The following is a 6842-nucleotide window of genomic DNA, read 5'->3' on the forward strand; positions in this document are numbered from 1 at the left end:
TATATATATTTATAAAAATATAAATAGAAATATATATTATTGTTGTTGTTGTATTATGTGTCGTTGAGTCGCAGACAACTCATAGCAACCCAATGAACGAAAGTCCTGGGCACCTCCTGTACCTTTGGTCCTTTCTCCAGGTTCATAGGGTTTCCAGAGGCAAGCTGTTTCGGAAGTAGATGCCACTCCTGCTTCCAAGCCTGTTTTAATCGGGGAGCACCACCAAACACTGTCCACTGTGGGTAACCATTCTTGCATTTGACTCATCAGTGTCACGGTGTTTGGCTTCACAGCAACCATGAGTGACCTCTGTACAGCAAGTGGACTATCTATCTATCTATCTATCTATCTATCTATCATCTATCATCTATTTCTTCTTTTAGAAATCCAGGGGATAGTCAGTATTCTTCTCCAATAGTACAGCTCAAAGACATGAGTTCTGTCTCTGTCATCCTTGTTTCTTTGGCCAGCTTGCTATGTTTGCTTCAAGAGATAGAATCACCTTAAATTGACTTGATTCATAAGAGGAAATTGTGAGTTATATCTGTGGGGTGGACTTGGAACACTTACTGTAGAAGACCAAAGACTAAAGCCTTCAATATGGATTACATCTCAACCTTAAGAAAACAAAACAAAATTTCCCACCCATGGATCAATAGGCAACATCATCAAAGATGTAGGAAAGATTGAAACTGTCAATGACTTCATCTTACTTGGGTCCACAATCAAGACCCTTGGTAACAGCAGTCAGGATATTAGGATACATAGTGCATTGGGCAAATCTGATATTAAGGATCTCTCCAGACTACTGAGGAACAATAATGTAATTTTAGGGACTAAGAGGCACCTGATTGAGAGAATAGTCTTTTCAATCATTTGCTAATAATCTGAGTGCTAGACAGTGAATAAGAGCAACAGAAGAATAATCAATGCCTTTGAGTTTTGGTGTTGGAGAAGAGTACTGAATATCCCATGAACTACCAATTCCTCCCACCAACCAGATATATCTTGGAAGAAGTGCAGCAAGACTGCTCCTTGGAGGATGGCGAAACTTCATCTCATGTATTTTGAGGTTGTTGCTGTGAAGGGTTATTTCTTGGAGAGGGACATCATGTATAGAAAAGAAGTAGAGGGTCATTGAAAGAGAGGAAGACCCTCAATCAGATGGATTGACACAGTGACTGCAGCAATAGGCTTAAGTGTGTCAGAGATGAGGAGGACGACACAGGATAGGACAAGGTTCAGATTTGTTGTTCATTGGATCACTGTGAGTCATACTTGACTCAATGGCACCTAACAGAAACAACAGTAGGTGGAGAGAAAATGATTGCTGATGGCATTGTGGTTTAAACACTGCATTATGAACCAAAGGGCTACAGTTCAAACCCACCAACTGCTCCAAAGGAGAAATAATGAGGCCTCTCTTTCTGCAAAATCTATAGCCTTAGAAACCTTATGGGCTCATTCTACTCTTTCTCAGAAAGTCACTGAGTTGAGATCCAATTGATGGCAGGGGGATCATGGTAATGGTACGTGTAACGTCCAAGGGGAACCTAGCTCCTCAGGCATGGATTTCACATCTCAGTCTAAATTCCTCCTATGAGTTGTCTAGAAGATCTGATAGCTCAGTTCCTCCAGTAAAAATACTTCCTTTTCCCCCCACAAATGCTTGAACAACTGTCCCATGTTTTTCAACATTGATCTAAATTTGTTATATTCCGTCAATTAAACTCTGTGACTTGTATTAGTCAAGCTACTAGATTGATTAACAAAAAAATACAAGAATGTGGGCTCTGTAAAGAAGAACGTGATATTAGTACTGACAGAAAAAACATATTAAAAACCAGTAAGACCTATTAAAAAAACCAAACAAACCAAGTACAGAATATTTCTGATCAACACAATAAAAGACCTAAAGAAATGAAAAAATGTGCCTTGTTCATGGATAGGAAGACCCAATATTGTGAAAATGACAATCTTATTAAAAGCAATCTACACCAAATTCATTTTTTAAGGAGATTGAAAGGGAAGTTGTCAAGTTATTTGGAGAGGAAAGAGACTCTGAACAAGCAAAGAACTTCTGAAAACCAAAATAGAAGTGGGAGGCATAGACCTCCCTGACCTCAAAACCTATTACACAGCAGTAATAATCAAAACAGCAATGAAAATGACAGGCACATAGACCAATGGAATAGGATTGAGAACCAACTGGTATTTGACAAGGAAATAAAACCTGGAAATGGGAAAATGACAACCTGTTCAACAAATGGTACAGGCCTGCAGAAAGCTGAAACAGGATCCACATCTCAAGTAATACATAAAAATCAACTCAAGGTGAATCAGAGACCTGGGAGAAAAGACCCAAACCATAAAATTCATAAGAGACAAACTTGTATCAAGTTTAGATGGCCTAGTCTATGATATAAACAGATTGCCAAATACAGCCAGAAATGCACAATCTGGAGAGGATAAAATTGATGAATGGGACCTTCTAAAGATTAAATCCCTGTGTGCATCAAAGACCTTTTCCATTATAATGGAAAACCTACTGACTGGGAAATAACACTGGACAATATCATTTTAGACAAAGGTCTCATATCAAAAGTTTACAGAATCCTACATTGCCTTCACAGGAAAAGACTGCTAACACAGTTACAAAATGGTCAAAAGACAAGGAAAAGATTTTCCCAGAGGAAGATGTTTGGATGGCCGACAAACACATGAATAAATACACAAAAAAAAATAACTGGCAATAAGAGATGCAAATCAAAACCACAATGAGGTACCATTTCATTCCTGTAGTAGCTGCAATGTTCAATAGGACAGCAAGTAATAAATATCGGAGAGGATGTGGAGTGATAGGAACTCTTACACATTGTTGATGGGATTGTGAAATGGTACAACCACTCTGGAAGGCAGTTTGATGTTTCCTGAAAAAGCTGAACATAGACATTCTGTGTGACCCAGCTTTTCCACTGCTTGGCATAGACCCCCCAAAATGAGAGCTGAGTTACAAACGGAAACTTTTACACCAATATTCCAAGCAGCATTTTTCACCATGGCAAGAACATGAAAACAGCCCAGATGTCCAACCACAACTGAATGGATGGAGAAATTATGGCACATTCACATTGAACACTATGCATCACATGGGAGCAATGATTTTGTAAATTGCTGCCTATCTTGGGAGGGACTGGAGAGCATTATGCTAAGTTAACAAACTCAGTCCCTTAAGTACAGATATTGTATAAGACTGTTATTGTAGAATGAGTATGAGTATCCAAGCTGGCGTGAGGATGGGGACAATGGAGTGAAGATGGGTGGAGGGGGAAATGGGTGTTAATTATAGGGTCACACATTTGGGTGGATGGAGGGTAGGAGGTGAAGGAAATGGATAAGATTTGGTGTGAAAAACAATGTGTATGAACTTTATAAATAAACCAGTATAAAATTGAAAAGAAACAAACCTATAGTATGCAAATAACACAATTTTATTTACTGACAATGAATACCACTGGAAGATCAATTGATGAAGATCAAAGACTAGCTACTTATTAATGGATTTTAACAGGAAGAAAAGTCTTCCTGAGTCCATCAGAAACGTCTTGATGAGTAGTTACACTGAAGCTTTTCTATATTTAATTTCCCTTGGATTCATAATCAATTTCCATGGAAGTAGCAGTAAAAAAACCTTATTTATTTATTGTGTTAGACAAACCTACTGGAAAAGACCCCTCTAAAGTTAGAGGAAGCAAAGATGTCATTTAGATGATAAAGCACATCTGATTATGGTCGTTTTGATCACCTCATATTTCAAGCAAAGATAAACAGTAAAAAGAAAAGACAGCAGAGAAGAAGTACATTCAGGTTGGGGTGCTGGCAAAAAAACCCTGAATACACTCTGGATTATCAGAACGAAGAATAAATAGATATTGCTGTTGTTAAGTGCTGTCGAGTCATAGACGACTCATAGCAACCCAGTGAACAAAAGTCCCCAACACTTGCTTGACTGTCATCCTTTCCCCAAGTTCATGGAGTTTCTGGAGGCAAGCTATTACATAAGTGGGTGCCACTCCTGCTTCCAAGCTTGTTTAAATCTGGGGGCACCACCAAACACTGTCCGCCATGGGTAACCATTAACGCATTTGACACCACGTCAGTGTCACCATGTTCAGATTCACAAGTTACCTCTGTACGGCATGTGGACACACCAGAGCTATACAACCTAGAAGAATATCTGAACAAAAACAATGAAAACTAGGCCTGAAGGACGCGGATTAGAGTCACCCAACGTTGACTTGGTAGCATCACTTTCAGTCCACTAGGCCAACTGAACACCTATGTTGATGTTATTGTTGTTAAGTGCCATCGAGTCATAGGTGACTCATAGCACCTGAATACATTCTGGATTACCAGAACCAAGAATAAATGGATAGCAAAAGCAAAACTCAAAGGCTTTTGAGTAGGTCAATTGTTGAAACTTTAACTGAGATACTTTGACTATACCATAAGGAAAGACTAATTACTAGTAAAGGGCCTCATGTTTGATGAAGGATGGATGCAAATGAAATAAAAAACAAAACACAAACAAATGCAAACCTTAAGGTAGATTGAGTGAGTAACAGTTAACAATGGACTCAAACATATGAACAATCAGTAAGGTGGTGTAGGACTAGATTTCATTTTGTTTTGTTTTGTTTTGTTTTGTTTTACATAAAGGCTGAAAGTGAGTATTGAGCTGAAAAAAAAGTACAAATAAAGTGCAAACCATGCCTAGAAATTTACCCTTCCACACTGAAACAGCGTGGAGGTCATGTCCTCCATGAAGTCTGACCCTATGACTTTACGTAATCACTCTTTTTCCCTTTCTGACTTTTCTTGAAATGTAGTCTCTGGAGCATACATTTTTGCCTTTTCATAGTCTACTTTTTATTACAACCATAAACCATTTATTGCTGGATTAGACCGCAGTGCTTGATATAGTCCTAGAAGTGTAAAAACCCAGAAGTGTTAAAAAAGCAATATTTCGAAACTATTTCTTAACGATTGTTTGTTATGCAGAGGGGTAATAAGAGGTCGAATCAATTGATGACATCTAACAACAACATTTAATTATTTGAGGGGAAAAGAAGTTAAACAAAACAGAACAAATAGACAAAAACCTTTGACATTACCCCTAAAATGACTAATTATTTTTCTCATTCTCCAAATTATGAATTTGTTAATCTTCATCATTTCATGAAAAAGCCAAGTAATGCATGATGTAGCGTAAAATTCCTAAGCCAACAGTGTATCTTCTGATCTGTAAAGGACTCATCCCTTTGCTCTTCCAAAACGAATCTATATATAAAAATTTTAATAGATTTATTGAAATATAATTCACAAGCCATAAAATTCTTCCATTTAATGTGTCCAATTCTTTTTGATTTGTCCTTGACTTTAAACTTTTCCAAACTGCTACTATTTCTGTAGGTGAGGAAAGAATAACAATAAAAAGAAAAGCTTTAGAATTGGATATGCCTGAGTAATAACACTGACTGTAGCAGTGAATACATTTGAGCGTTCCAACAGCATTGTTAACTTCTAGTACTTGGTGTTCTCATTTGTGACATAAGCTTATCTTCATATTGGCTCATCTGTAAAGTAATATAACCTATTTCATGATTATAACAATTACTTAAATGATATGATTAATTTAATTATTTAAATAGATATGAAATATCTATTTATAGGAACATTTTCTAGAATGTAAATATTTAGTTGTATTTTTTAGTCTCTGAATATCTCCTAGAAATTTTATCATGCAATTGGCATTATACTAAGCACTGGGGATACATGACCCAAGAGCTCATAGACTCTTGTCCTCATGAGAATGAGGACATGTTCTTCTAGTGAGAAACTGACAAAGATGGTCAAAGCCCTTATTCTTGAGTTGAGTCCAACTCATAGCGACCATGTATTCAAACTCAATCCTGAAGTTCATTGCTGTCAAGTTGGAACCATCTCATAACCAGTGGGTTTCCAAGGCTGTAAAATGCCCATATTTCCCCCCTCTAATTCTCTATGGAACTTACAGAGAGGTGTAGTCTTTTGGTTAGCTGTGAAACTTTCTATGGACGAGGTCAGTGACATGTCATTGCTTTGTTGATTGCCGTAAAATTGAGTACAACTCATAGCAACACTGTGCACAAAAGACTTGAAGTCTTTCTATAACTATCATCGTTTCTCAAAGGTCTGTGACATATAATGAAATGGCCCTAACTGTGCTGCAATCCCAAAGGCATGTGGTTCAAATCCACCTGCTCCATGGGAGAAGGATGGACAATTTTCTCCCATGTGATTTACTCTCTGAAAACCCCCTAGAGGGTCAGCTATGGGTCACTTCTGATTCAATGACACACAACAACAACAGCAACAACCGGTTTCCAGGATTCTTTACACACAGAGACTTTCTTCTGTGACGTGGATGTGATGTTGAACCTAAATCTTCTGGTTAGCTGAGTGCTTTAACTACCATACTATTAGGGTTTTGAGAAGCTTACCAGCAAATTTTGATGTGAATAATCTTAGGACACTTTTTTTCCTGTATTATAGACTAGGTTAGTAGCACTCTTCCAGAGTAGGACCAGCTTCAGGATCCAGGTGTCTTAACGCTAAACCATATATACAAGTAACTATATCTTGCTATGTTATAGCCACAAATGAAGACTGACGGGTGAAGTGGTTGGACTCTGAAAAGCGGGCTTTCTTGTTTTGGTTGAGGGTCAGTGTGGAATGTTTGGTTATTGTTTTACTTTAAGAGGGATTGCATAATAATGAAAGAGTTTTTCTTTTCAAGAAGA

Source organism: Elephantulus edwardii, unplaced genomic scaffold (genome assembly GCF_000299155.1).
Source record: "Elephantulus edwardii isolate Elephantulus edwardi_28Jun2011 unplaced genomic scaffold, EleEdw1.0 scaffold00035, whole genome shotgun sequence".
Classification (NCBI taxonomy): Eukaryota; Metazoa; Chordata; class Mammalia; order Macroscelidea; family Macroscelididae; genus Elephantulus; species Elephantulus edwardii.